The sequence below is a fragment of the Malaclemys terrapin genome, chromosome 1 (assembly GCF_027887155.1).
Source record: "Malaclemys terrapin pileata isolate rMalTer1 chromosome 1, rMalTer1.hap1, whole genome shotgun sequence".
NCBI lineage: Eukaryota > Metazoa > Chordata > Testudines > Emydidae > Malaclemys > Malaclemys terrapin.
Genome location: NC_071505.1, coordinates 138,473,361 through 138,486,869, shown reverse-complemented (window position 1 = coordinate 138,486,869; position 13,509 = coordinate 138,473,361).

Genomic DNA, 13,509 nt, shown 5'->3' with positions numbered 1-13,509 from the left:
CTGGAGCTGGATGCACATGGACTACAGAAGCCAGGGATGCTTTGTGCACCTACATTATAGACTTGCATGGGCCAATGGAAGAAGGAGAATAGTAATCTCATGAATGTGCTTGGGGGGTGTGTGTCAGTGCTGCGTGGTGGGGGGATTGGGGTTGATTTCCATTCAATGTACTTATGAGTGACCTGCTTGCTTATCAAATGGGGAAGTGGAAAGGACGGGTTGGTTCACAACATGGATTGATGCAAGGAAGTGATTGATGTAACAAAGTGTATTGAGCAATATTATTTCCATGCTATTTCTCCCTGATCATGTGTTTACCTTTATTATTTGAAATACACATTGTATGATTTAATGCAGTGATAGCAGTAAACTTACTTGATAACATAAACAGCTTTATTTATAAACATGTTGTCACGGAGTGTGGGGAGACAAGGCCCTGCACCCCCGGCTTCTTGCGATTCACCATGACTCTCAGCCAGCCGGTAAAACAGAAAGTTTATTTAGACGACAGGAACACAGTCCAAAACAGGTCTTGCAGGTACAGACAACAAGACCCCCCTCAGTCAGGCCCATCTTGGGGGGCCAGGGGAGGCCAGGAGGTCTGTCTGGCCTCCCCTCCATTTTCCCAGCCAGCTCCAAACTGAAACTCTCCTGCCCCTTCTCTGCCTTTGTCCCTTTCCTGGGCCAGGAGGTCAGCTGATCTCTTTGTTCTCCAACACCTTGTGTTGGCACCATTGTAGAGGAGGGGCCCAGGCCATTAGTTGCCAGGAGACAGAGTGTTGGCCATTCTCTGTGCAGACAGTATCACAAGGGACCTCTTGGGCTCTGCAACAATCACACACCTTGATCCCCTCCCCACCTAGATACCTAAGAAATGCATAGGGGAAACTGAGGCACCCACACAGTATTCAGAGAAAACATTAAGAACATTCCCACTTCATCACACAAGTATTAGGAAAGTACACTATTACCCCATTGGCAGGCAGGCCAGCTGCCGTTATCACACCAAATGCTAGCAAAAACAAAACCTTAAAAAAAACCAAAGTGCATGGACAAGTGCAACCCATGAACAAGATAGAAACCCCCTGCTGTTGCATGTCCCTGGCCCCACGTTCTTCTTTCTTTTTCCTTCTACATTTGCTGCCCACTTGGTGCTGGAGGTCGGGGGCATCCACAGAAGAGGAGGTCACTATGGAGGTCTCCAGGGGGCAAAGTTGCACTGCCCAGCCGCTCCTAGGGACCAGTTGCAAGGGCCACCCAGCCATGGAGTTGTCCACTGCAGCCCAGGGTACTGCATAGGGGACTCAGGCTGTGGTGTGGGTGCAGCAGGAGCCAGTACTTTTGCAGCCATTAGTGATAGCAGATGCTCAAACAGTTCTTTCTGCTGAGCTCTATCATCTTCCTATAGCCGCTGTTACTGTTCCAGGAATTGTGAAGCAAAGGTTTGCTCCTGTGTTGCAACCCTGTCCTCATGCTGTGCAGCCAGCCTGAGACTTTCCTTTGCCTCTCGCCAGGCCTTTCCTCTAGTTGCAAGTCCCTCTGTTTCTTTAGTACTGGACCATCTTGGCCCTCTGCAGAACATGGTTCTTCAACCATAAAGTTCATCACAGAAACACTTCTGTTGGTACCGCAAGTGAAGGTACGTTGAGCCAGGCTTATGCTGCAGCGTGGGCGAGCTGTGGAAGTGCAGCCTATAGAGGTTGAGGGGCCTGGAATAAGACAAGACACAAGAGGTTATTGTCTCTCATAGCTCAATATAGGAGCACAGAAAAAAAAATCCTTGTGGAATTTGAAGGACATAAAATGTTACTTTTCCAAACTGAACTTTAATATATTGTGAGCGGGATGCTTTAGACCATAGAAGTTCCTTGGACACAGCCAGGTTAATCACAGTGAAAGAAGTGTAGACATAATTGTAAGTTAAAAAAAGCTGCTTTTCCCCCTGAAAATTGCAGAAGCATTTGGGTTTAGGGGGGCAGTAGTGGCCTTGCTACAAAAGGATTTTCTATTATTTCGGGCTTTCTACATCTTGGATGATATAACAGTTTTTGTTGTGCCTGTTTTGGCAAAGGGAGAAGTTATTCCAAGCTGCTGGTGGGAAACCAGCACTGTATGGAACTGAAACATTCAAATGTATAGTGACTGAACAGCACACCTATGAGTGGAGTGGGCTGGTCACCTACCGAGGTCGGGTGGCCCTAGAAAATACCCCCTATCCCAAAATGTGACTAGCTATCTGGAGTTTCTGCTACAGGAAAAGCTTGCAGCTATCAGACCCCCAGGACTGGGTCAGAATTCATGATGGAATCATATTAGCTTCCTTCACCTGTTATAACTGCATGCAAACACACAGAAATCCACTGCGATCTTCCTTACAGCCCCTTCTCCCCTGGGCACATTTCTGGACAAAATTTCAAACCTGCATCATATTTGAGACAACTGATTTTGTTATCTGTGGACTGCATGGACTACTAGTTTTGTGAGGGGAATGCATTTCCATCTCCCCTCCCTCCCTCCCTCCCTCCCTCCCACAACAGTTCACTGTTTCCAGACACCTCATTACACTTTTCAGTGGTTACAGAGCGGCGTTACTTACATTGCCATCCCTGTAAGGCAGGGGTGCTGGAACCGGGGAGGCCACAACAACACAGGATCTCCCCGGAGCTCCCATGCCCTTGGGGATACCTCAGCAGGGGGAGAAGTGCACGCAATGCCCTAACTCGGGCTGAGCAGAGGGAATGTGGTCCCAGCACCTTCCCCAGCGAACCCCCCACCCTGCGCCCAGCCCGGGGCTTCTGCACTTTCCCCGCCACATTTACCTGCAAGGGAGGGCTCTGTCCTTTTCTCGCTGTGACTTCCCCCGTCCCCCGGCACATTTCCAGCTCGCCCGGCTCCTCTCCCCAGCAGCCAGACCTGGGAAGGGAGCAGAGGGGGCAGGACGGAGTCGCTTCTCATGCTGGCTGAGGGTGGCTGTTCCAGGTCACTGCCTCTGTGCGGCATGGTGGCTGCATGTGAAAGAGCCCAGCTGGGGAGGCGGTGGTGGCCTGCCCCCTCAACTCCCCGCCTGGGTATGGCTGCTGGGGACAGGAGCCGAGCGAGCCAGAAACGTGTCAGGGGCAGACACAGCCAAAGCCCCCCCTGTCCCCAGCTCCAGGCCCAGGCAGGGAATGGAGGGGGTGTGGGTTGCTGCCACCTCCCCAGCCAGGCTCTCACAGGCAGCCGCCGTGCTGCATAGAGGCAGCGACCTGAAGCGGCCATCCTCACCGGGCAGGACAAGCGGCTTCATCCCGCTCCCTCCACTCCCCGCCTAAACCCAGCTGCCGGGGAGAGGGGCCAAGCGAACCATAAACGTGCTGGGTGGGGGAGGTGCAGTGGGAGAAGGACAGAACCCCCTCTTCCCCCCCGAAGACCAAGCCCTGCAAGGGCAGCTTAGCACTCGCAGAAATCTGACCCCGAATTGCCCCCACACATTGCCTCTGGAGAGCTGTTCCTCAGGGAGGGCATCAAAACACTCCTTTGAGTACAGCCTCAGGATGTGCTGCAGCTGCTCCTGTGATAAAGCCTCTTCTGGGACCAGTTTCAGTAATAAAGTCACTTTATAATTAATGGAGATATCCTATCTCCTAGAACTGGAAGGGACCTTGAAAGGTCATTGAGTCCAGCCCCCTGCCTTCACTAGCAGGACCAAGTACTGATTTTGCCCCAGATCCCCTAAGTGGCCCCCTTAAGGATTGAACTCACAACCCTGGGTTTAGCAGGCTAATGCTCAAGCCACTAAGCTATCCCTCCCCACTTTGCTGGCCTCAGTCAGTGCCTGCTGCTGGCTCCCATCAGTCCCCATGGTGGATTCTGGGGCCAGCAGGGTGCCATCCAGGCTGCCCAGGTCTTCATGCACCACCACTCGGCACAGTGCCCAGCACCTGGTCAAACTCTTCCTAAAATGGGCTTGATGTCAGCAAGTTGCCCACGATGCAGTTCTGGTCCCTGGTTTTCTGGAACTTGGTCTTGAGCTGCTTAATCTGCTCTTTACACTGGTCACTGATCCAGTAAATTTCCAACTCTGCCACTTTCTGTGCTCTTTGCTGGTATGCGTGGTCGTTCCTGGCACTCTCATTAAAGTCCACTGTTTTGCTGGCCTCTCAACAGACATTAACCAAAATCTGGCTGTGCTCCCATGACAATGAAGCACCACGGTTTGCAAAGGACTTCTTTTAGTCAGTCTCTATTTCAAATACAGAAGGTCATAGGCACCGACCCCGTGGGTGCTCTGGGGCTGGAGCACCTATGTGGAAAAATTGGTGGGTACTGAGCACCCACCAGCAGCTCCCCGTGGCCCCGCCCCGTTGCTCCAGCTTACCTCCGCCTCCTCTGTGAGCGCGCCTCCACGTCCTGCTTCGCCCCCCTTCCTCCCAGCGCTTGCGCCGCCAAACAGCTGATTCGTGCAAGCCTGGGAGGGACGGGGGAGGAGGAGGAATGCAGTGCACTGGGGGAAGAGGCAGCGCCAGTGTGGGGATTTGGGGAGGGATCCAGTGGGGCAGGGAGGGGGCGGGGTTGGGGCAGGGAGGGGGCGGGGCCAGTGTGGGGATTTGGGGAGGGATCCAATGGGGCAGGGAGGGAGCGGAGTTGGGGCGGGGTCAGGGTGGAGTTGGGGGGGGGGGCACGAGCACCCACCGGGCACCAACAAAAGTTGGCGCCTGTGCAGAAGGTTCTCTGAAGGTGTGTGTCCAGTGCGGCGGTCAGAAAACAATGGAAGGGTTAAATGCTGACTCGCCGAGCAGCTGAAATACAACAAGTGGGGTTGCTTCTATTTTCCTAGAGTTGATTGGTGATTTTTGGGTTAGAGAAGGCAAAAGAAGTTGGCCCACAAGTTTGTGGGATACTTTTGGCAGACTCTCAGGACCTGAGTCCAGGGGGGCTTTGTCTACACTGAAAAGCAATAGGGCTTGAACCCTGGATTCCGGCTTTACCCTGGCTTAAACCCTCCACCCCATGCAGAGTCCTAAGACCCTGAGCCTGAGTCTGAGAGATTTCTAGAGGGGGTTTCTAGATTTGTGGATCAGCACCTCCCTGTAACTCAGATGGCTGGCCTCTTCTCTGAGTTTGCCCACAAGGCAGCAGGGGCAAAGATTGCTTGGTGTGTTGACATTCTGTTGTGACGTGACGTGGGCATTGGCCCCACTAGGTACTGGGGTGAGAACCCATCAATCACATTTCACACAGGCTACCAACCGACATTGATTGATTACTATAATGTGTCTAGCCTCAGATTCATTGAACCATCCAGTTAATGCAGGACCTGGACTTTTCCCTCCCCAGGGATGTGCACAGGAAGCTTGTCATAGCCCTTTGTTAAAATTCTGCCATCAAGCTGAAACAAATGTTGAGGGGATTCCCCTGCCCCCATGGAGTCACCACCTCTCTGTACATCTCTTAGCCACTCCTGACTCATTCCTGAAGGTTAATAAAAATACCTCTGAAGAGCAAATTGCTTTCCCTTTGCCTTTGGAGTGAACCAGATTGTGTCAGAGCTCAGGTATTTTCAAAACATCTTCCCCCTTGACGGTTCTTCCCAGATCCCCTTATACACTTCCTTTCCCCACCTCCAGTCCACAAGCTGAACACTGTAAAGTCAGCATATATTTTTTTCAAGAACAAAACAAACACATCCAGCAAAGTGCAGCTTAATATAACCTTGTTTGCCAAGTGGCACTGTCTCTCTCCTTGATTATGCAACAGCAATTTTGTTTACATAGAAAAACAAATGGATCATATCCCCAGTTGCTCCTGGCTCCTTGCCGCAGCACAAGCATCCCGGGACATGAGCAGCAAGAAGAATTTTTGCTGTAAGTTGGGGACATATCAGTTGGAAGCAACAGAGGAGGAGAAAGACCTGGTGTATTGATTGGTCACAGGCTGACTATGAGCTGCCAATGTTATTCAGCCATGACAAAGGCTAATGCAGTCCCAGGGTGCATCAGGTGAGGTATTTCCAGTAGACACAGGGAAGTGTTCGTACCATTATACAAGGCACTAGTAAGACCTCATCTGGAATACTGTGTGGAATTCTTGTCTCCCATGTGTAAGTAAGATAAATTCAAACTGGAACAGGTCCAGAGCAGGGCTACTAGGATGATCCAAGGAATGGAAAACCTATCTTATGAGAGGAGACTCAAAGAGCTTGGCTTTTTTAACCTAACCAAAAGAAGGCTGAGAGGAGACATGCTCTCTATAAATACATCAGAGGGATAAATGTCAGGGAGGGAGAAAAGTTATTTAAGTTAAGCGTCATTGTGGACACAAGAACAAATGGATATAAACTGACCATCAACAACTTTAGGCTTGAAATTAGACTAAGGTTTCTAACCATCAGAGGAGTGAAGTTTTTGAACAGCCTTCCAAGGGGAGCACAAAATAACCTAACTGACTTCAAGACTGAGCTTGATAGGTTTATAGAGGAGATGGTATGAGGGGATTACCTAAAATGGCATGTGGCCCATTATCAACTGCCAATAGCAAAAATCCCCAATGGCCGGAGACACGACACTAGATGGGGAGGGCTCTGAGTTATTACAGAGAATTCTTTCCCAGGTATCTGCCTGGTGGGTCTTGCCCTCACGCTCATGGTCTAACTCAGAGGTGGGCAAACTACGGCCCACGGGCCACATCCGGCCCACGGGACCGTCCTGCCCGGCCCCTGAGCTCCCGGACAGGGAGGCTATCCCCCGGCACCTCCCCTGCTATCCCCCCTCTCCCACAGCCTCAGCGTGTCATGCCGCAGCCGCTCTGGCCTGCCGCTCCTCCTGGGCCACATGGGCGGCGTGGCTGGCTCTGGCAGGGTTGCGAGCGCCTGTTGCTCTGAGCAGCATGGTAAGGGGCCGGGGAGCCGGGGGAGGGGAGGGATTGGATAAGGCGAAGGGGGTCCTGGGGGCAGGGAGCAGGGGGGGCTGGATAGGGGGTGGGGTCCCGGTGGCCTGTCGGGGGCGGGGCAGTCAGGGGACAGGGAGCGGTTGGATGGGGTGGAGGTTCTGGGGTGGCTGTCAGGGGGCGGGGGTGTGAATAGGGGTCGAGGCAGTCAGGGGACAGGGAGCAGGGGGAGGTTGGATGGGGCGGAGGTTCGGGGTGGGGACAGGGGATGGGGAACAGGGGGTGGTTGGATAGGCGTGGGAGTCCCGGGGGGGCCTGTTAGGGGGCAGGGATGTGGATGGGGTCTGGGCAGTCAGGGGACAGCGAGCAGGGGGGTTAGATAGAGGGTGAGGTCCTGGGGGGTGCATAGGGGCGGGGATCCCAGGAGGGGGTGGTCAGGGGACAAGGAGCGGGGGAGGTTGGATGGGTCAGAGGTTCGGGGGGGGGCAGTCAGGGGGCAGGAATTGGGAGGGGGTGGATAGGAGGCGGGGGCCAGACTGGTTGGAGAGGCATAGCCTTCCCTATCTGGCTCGCCATATAGTTTCACAACCCCAATCGGCCCTTCGGCCAAAAAAGTTTGCTCACCCCTGAATTAGACTGTTAACTACGCAGTTTTGTGAACATGGTAACAGGAATGGAACTCAAGTGAAGAGCTTCCATGGGCATCATCTGGTTCTGAAGCACCCATACTGTATTGGGTGCTAATGTTTTCGCAGTAGTGTGGAGGTAGACAGGTGGAGATATAAGGCCCAATGCAGAGAAAGCTGGGTTGGTCTCAGAGTCATCATCAAGGTACTATATGAGGGGAAGAGAAGCTGGAAGGCAGTGGGGACCAGAAACAGGTATCCTTCTTCCACATGTTCCTTGGACAATGAACACCCATGACCCATCTCCTTATCCTCCCATACTCTTGAGCAAAAGCCCATTCCTTGCTGACATTTGCCTCCAACTTGTTCTCATACCATCTCCAAAACCTCCTAGCACAGACCACGGTCCACCCTGCACATGCCCAAATTTTATGACATGCACCATCTTTTTCTCCATTTCTGTTCCCTCTCATACTGCTGTGATGACACAGAGAAATTTCCCCTGTAAAAACACAATCTAGTCACAATCTGCTTCCATGGTACCTTTAGTCAATATGTGATGTCCAGGGACAGTTTACCCTCAATTCTCTTCAGCTCACAGAGTGAGCTTTTCTTCTAATGATATATATTGGTTTTACTCTCTCAACTTCCGTGTCTCCTTTGGGGCAGGGCAGAAGACCAGGAGCAAACCAGCATCTCCCTTAGGAACTGAACTGGCTCTTTCCTAGAGTTTCTAACCCTTTAATAAACTATCACTAAATCCAGAGCTAGGATAGGAGCTTCCTCAGGAGCAGGGTGATGAGGCCTGAGGTCTTGCTTCCTTTCAGGGCCTCTGGCAGGTATAGGCTCTTGACTGAAGCACAGTGGAAAATCTCATTGCATGGGGAATCCTGAGCTAGAGGCATCAGATCAATGTCATTGTGTTGGAGTCTCAAGTCCTGCATAGAAATGATGAGGACTTTTACCTTCCCTCCCCAGCAGTATTGGAGCCAGGGGAAGGGCTGTGAGAGGAAATTGTCAAGTAAAGAGCTACCTAGCAGTGCACAGTCCAGACAGGGAATCAGCAGACAGTGACCCTCTGCTAATGAAGGCAGAGGCAACTGGAAACTCCAGTGCGCCACACTCCCCAATCTGCAGAAGAGAAGGCAGTGGGTGAGTAAGACCAGTCTAGCTGCGTGTATACTGTGATTGTCCAGTGGTTAAGTTCTGGACACTGCAGGTGGATGCTTCAGAAGAGGTTGGCGACTGGGGTGCACTTAATGTTAACCTGCAAGGTGAACTCAGGGCTAGCATAAGCCCAGCAGAGAGTGCTTGAGTGGCTGGCAGTGACACCCAGCTACCACAAGAAATATTACCCCACTGCTTCCTGCAAGAGGGAACACAGTGACTCACAGTCCTGGGCACCCCAAGGAAGTTGCACAATAGTGTAGTCTTGGCAGGATTTAGACACAGTTTGGTGGTTAGCTAAGGACCAGCCCTGGGAAATTAGAATCTGAGAGATTCATGAGTGAGAAGGTCAAGAACGGACACAGAAAAAAGGTTGCAGTTTGTTATTTTCTGTAATTTTATTTTGGGAAACGGAAATAGAATAGCAAAAACAACAGGATGAGCAAAGAAATATATGCTAAGGACACAATAAATCATTTAGAAGAGTTGTACGTAGATTGTTCTGGTGTTTGCTGAACAAAAAATGATGGACGAGTTGAAAACCCTTCTCATGGAATATAACAGGCACTATGAAAGGCAGCCAAATTTCCTGAGTTTGCCTCAGGACCAGAGGCTGTGGAGCCAGGCTGAAACAGACCTTGAAGCCTACAACTGAACCTAGAATGGATGTGGCTGGAGAGGGGAACAATGCAGCTGGAAATCCTTTGGCTCAAACTAGAGCAAGAAGAAAAAGAGAAGCAACGCCAGCCCAAGGTCAACTAGAAAAGGAGAACTCTCAGCCAGCAGATAACTTCCCCCAAAATCCACCCAACTGGGAGAAACTATGCCCTGCATACAGAGAGATGGATTGTGCTATTTGAAGCATTTGGGATGGGTGGATGTAGGACTGCCCAAAACTAATGACCCCCCCCCAGTTAAGGGGGGAGGAACTGCTGAACCTAGGCATCAATTGAGTACAGGGGACAGCAAGAGGAAAATGGCACTGATGTTTCAGAAGCGAACTGGGGGACAGAAAAGCAGACAACAGGAGAGGGGAACATTTCCAGCCCTTATTCAGCAAAGGATGATAGTGTGTCTCTGGGAGTTGGGGGCAGGAGTCACTCCTTATACCTGAGATGGCTATTAGGGCTGGCAGAATCCAGAAATTCACAGCAGAGTAGAGAGCACGCCAACTAAGCATGTCAGCAGGGATATCATTTGCCACCCCCACTTTTAAATCGCTTTCTAAACCCTCATATTCTATGTGTACCTTGGCCAAAGACACAAAAATCCTAAATCCTCCTATTAAGACAAGCTCTGCCATTCAACCAATATCTTCATCTTCAGTAAGACTCCAAATAATACACCTGCAGGAATTCCATGCCATTGCACAATGAAGAACTTGCCCAGAATTAATGTTTTGTGCAGAATTTTATGTTTCTCCCTGTAGTGGGGCGATTGCCCCATTCCCTGAGAGTATGAGCTGCGGCAGGCCAGTGGGCCTGCGCAGACACACAGCCAATGGGAGAAGGGCTTACTAGGAGCCAATCAGGGCCCAGGTTGGAGACAGACAATCAGGGCCAGGCTCAGCCCTTTAAAAGGCTGCTCAGGGAGCAGAGCAATCAGTCTGTCCTAGGCCTTTAACAGGGGAAGGTCTGTCTCCAGGCTGGGAGACTAGCATTTGGGACAGCGCAGTGCTGGGCAGGCCCAGGGGAGCAGAGGGTAACTCCAGCCTGGAGTCTGTCAGGCTGCAGGCCCTGAAGGGAAGGGCCTAGCCGGTGCGAGGGGCTGAAGGGGAAGCGGCCCAGGTATGTGGAGAGACTGAGGGAGAGAAGGAGGGCAGGATGGCTGCCACTAGAGAGTCCCTGGGTTGGGACCCAGAGTAGTGGGCGGGCCTGGGTCCCCCCCCCCCCTTTGCCCCTTGCCTTGCACCCGGCTGATGGAGCAGCCATCTAGAGCTGCACCAACCCCCTGCCAAGAGGGGAGTGACTTTGAGGGTGCAGTTGGCCACATCGGCCAGGATGCAGAGTGGCAGCTGATTGATTCCCCCCCCCCGCCAGAAGGGGGTGAGGATGGACTAAGGGGAACTGCCGGAGGGCAGTGGCTTGAAGAGGACACTGTGAGCTTGTGAGCAACACGGGTCTGGACATGCAAACCGAGGGTGAGATGATGGATGGGACACCACCAGGAGGGGGCGCTCCACTGGACAGAGTTAATTCCTGAGACAACCAGTAGGAGGTGCCAGGTGGTGAGTCCCAACTCATCACTCCCACAGAATTGGGGCTGTAGAGCTGCTGGCGGCTATTAGGGACTGCTAAACTGTGCAGAGCCCAACTCACCAGCTTGTAGTGAGTGGAGTGCCCAGCCCGGTGGGGATGGAGGCTCTGCATGCTCTGGCTGCCTGGCTTGATTGCCCTGGGACAGAGATGGTCTGGGAGACCCGGCTCCAGTAAAGGGTGAGGAAGGGCAGGGCCGCACCGCACCGCACTGCATCACCCAGTGGTACAGTAAAGAAGCTGGGGGGAGTAAAGACTCCGGGGGGAATGGAGTGCCCCATGGCTGGGCTTGGGGAGTGGGATTGTGTGTGTCTGGGCCCGGGAGTTACTATATGGTTGGGCTCTGGAGGGAGCGGGGTGCAGATGTCTGGGCTCTGGGGAGATCCATGCAGCACCCTTCAACTGGAATTGGGTTGTCATAGGTATTTCTTTAACTCTCTGCTGCTGGGGGAACCTTTTTTGTTGTCTGTATTGTTAACATAATTGTTGACAGGTATTTTGAAATAAATTATCAAAATAATTGAAACTGGAGTGATTATATTGTGTTTTGACCAAAAAATTCCAAATTTTTAAATATTTGGCACAGAATCTCCCCAGGAATAGAATAAGGAAAACAGGGGAAGAGAGAGGAATGTACAGAGAGGCCCCTGTGGGGAAAATCAGAAATCCTGGGGAGCCTTATAAACAACGGATTGTACCTGCAGCATCAATATTGTTAGCCCTGCAGCTGCTTTTCATTGCCATCAGCTGTCTATGATTCATGACCTCCATCCTTAATGGCTGGATGCCATTCCATTAGCAACTACTACCTCAGAGGTGATAATCTCTTACATGCCCCACTTGTTTTGCCAGATGGGACTGCTCCATGTGGCTATCACAATAAGCCTCCATTTATCTCAAAAAGGGTGAACACTTTTCTTCCTCAGCGTAGTATCAGGCAAGCTGAAGCCTTTCTCTCACTAGAAAATACTGGGGAGTCTGAATGGTTTCCCTGTATATTAAAGCAAAGAAAGAAGGCGTATTTGCTGCCAGAGTGTCTTCTAATTCTGCTCTGTATGCTGTCCTTCAGCAGTACATGGAAGTTCTCCATTTGGTGACCAGTGTCACTTATGACTGGTCACAAGTTTCATTTGGCACTGGGTTTGTTAACTATCCCAGAACCACTATGAGCCCATTAGCTCTTGGGCTAGGGAACTGAGTTAGCCACTTCCAGAAGACGGTGGCTAATTGTGCAGATGCCAACCACTCATCTGTATTCTTAGGTGATGGCTCTGTGTTGCCTGTGCTGAGGACGCAGTTTGACACCTCTATTTTCTGTAGCTTCTTACACTTGCAAAAGAGCTTTTCACATCTGCAAAACTGATCTAAAGGTTCTGCCTAAGCTCCAGCTACTGAAACAGCTGCAGCTAGTACAATCACAGGATTTTGGAAAGCAACTCTACACATTACAAGAAGCAGCACCATTGGAGAAAAGCCAAAACCCGAGATTGCAACACTCTGTCTGTCGGTTCACAGTTGTTATTTCTAGTCCACTTAGGACAAAGGGACTACACACCCTTAGTGCCCCTGCATATCACAGGGGCATTTTGGATTCTATTCTTTCTCAAAGGCTACGCCCACTTAATTCACACCGTTCCTTCAAAGGTGCCACTTACCTACAACTCCTCCAAACAATTCCTGAAGCTGCTAATCAGTTGTCTCCGGAATTGGGCAATACGGTGCCATGTGTTGGCTGGAATGGTCACTAAAGAATGATGCAAAATGCTCCTTCTTCTTCCTCTCTACTCTGAAATTAATTGCTCTGTGTTTGCTCTGCTCCCAGCCTATTTCCCCCCACACAATGGATAAGCAATTCTTTATAAGGGAGGAGGCATTACTTAATAGCTAGAGCAGGGAACAGGGAGTCCAGTATTTGGCAAGTCACTTAACTGCTCTGTGCTTCAGGTATGGAGGGTAGTAATTGCTTACCTGCCACACGAGCTTGTGAAACTGAATGGGTTAATGTCTGTAAAGTGTTTTGAGATCTTTGAATGAATATTTTAAGTATTAGTTTTATTTTTATTTTATTAATAAGGATAATCATTTGATCTGTTTTTTTTCCTTTTAAAGAATAACAAGTATTGTACAGAGTATATGCGCCAAAATATAGCCATCTCTTGAGTGGAATGTAGAAACCATTCTGTATCAGTGACACTACATAACAGTTACGCAAGCCATATAATTCTTTAATGATTAACAGAGTAATTCTAATATGCATCTTATGCCTTATTTAAGAATTATCCGTGTCACAGCTGCAGTTACTACTCACAGGTATAGAAAAAAGTCACTACTTAAAGAACGTATTTGATTAAATGTATTCATTTATTAGCTATTCAGTTAAAGAGCCTTCACTAGTTTTAATAATACTTTACGTTATATATAAACTTGTAATCTCAAAGGATTTCAAAGAGCTTTATCACTAATAAACTGCCATACAAAGTATACTCAAGGTCCACAGCCATCAGTGAAATGCAGTCATCTCTGGTGTGGAACAAGTCTGCTGTCTAACAGCATCACTAAACAACAGATTAGCAATGGAGGTAAAGAAAAATGCTATA